We start from the raw sequence: 214 nt of genomic DNA, 5'->3' as shown, positions 1-214 counted from the left end.
TAGATATTCCTAAAACCTATTTTCATTTTAAGCATGTTATCGCATGTAACCGATACGTGCGATAATTCTATTCCGAGTTTGATTACCTATTTGGTCTGAATTTCGTATTTTATGGTCGGACTATTAAAACCACGTGATGCCCAAAACCCAATCAATTTACATACATACGGACATTCAATAGATATAAACGCGTATGTATATGTGGGTGGACAAC

General features: G+C 35.0%; 1 protein-coding gene across 1 annotated transcript in view; it reads right to left on the bottom strand.

Annotated features, from left to right (window-relative positions):
• The window catches only part of LOC119588828 (glycine-rich RNA-binding protein 5, mitochondrial-like), an 11630-nt gene that overhangs the window by 3772 nt on the left and 7644 nt on the right, over nt 1-214 (bottom strand). The window lies entirely within an intron of this gene.

Source organism: Penaeus monodon, chromosome 24 (genome assembly GCF_015228065.2).
Source record: "Penaeus monodon isolate SGIC_2016 chromosome 24, NSTDA_Pmon_1, whole genome shotgun sequence".
Lineage (NCBI taxonomy): Eukaryota > Metazoa > Arthropoda > Malacostraca > Decapoda > Penaeidae > Penaeus > Penaeus monodon.
This window is presented reverse-complemented; position numbering and strand designations above follow the sequence as displayed.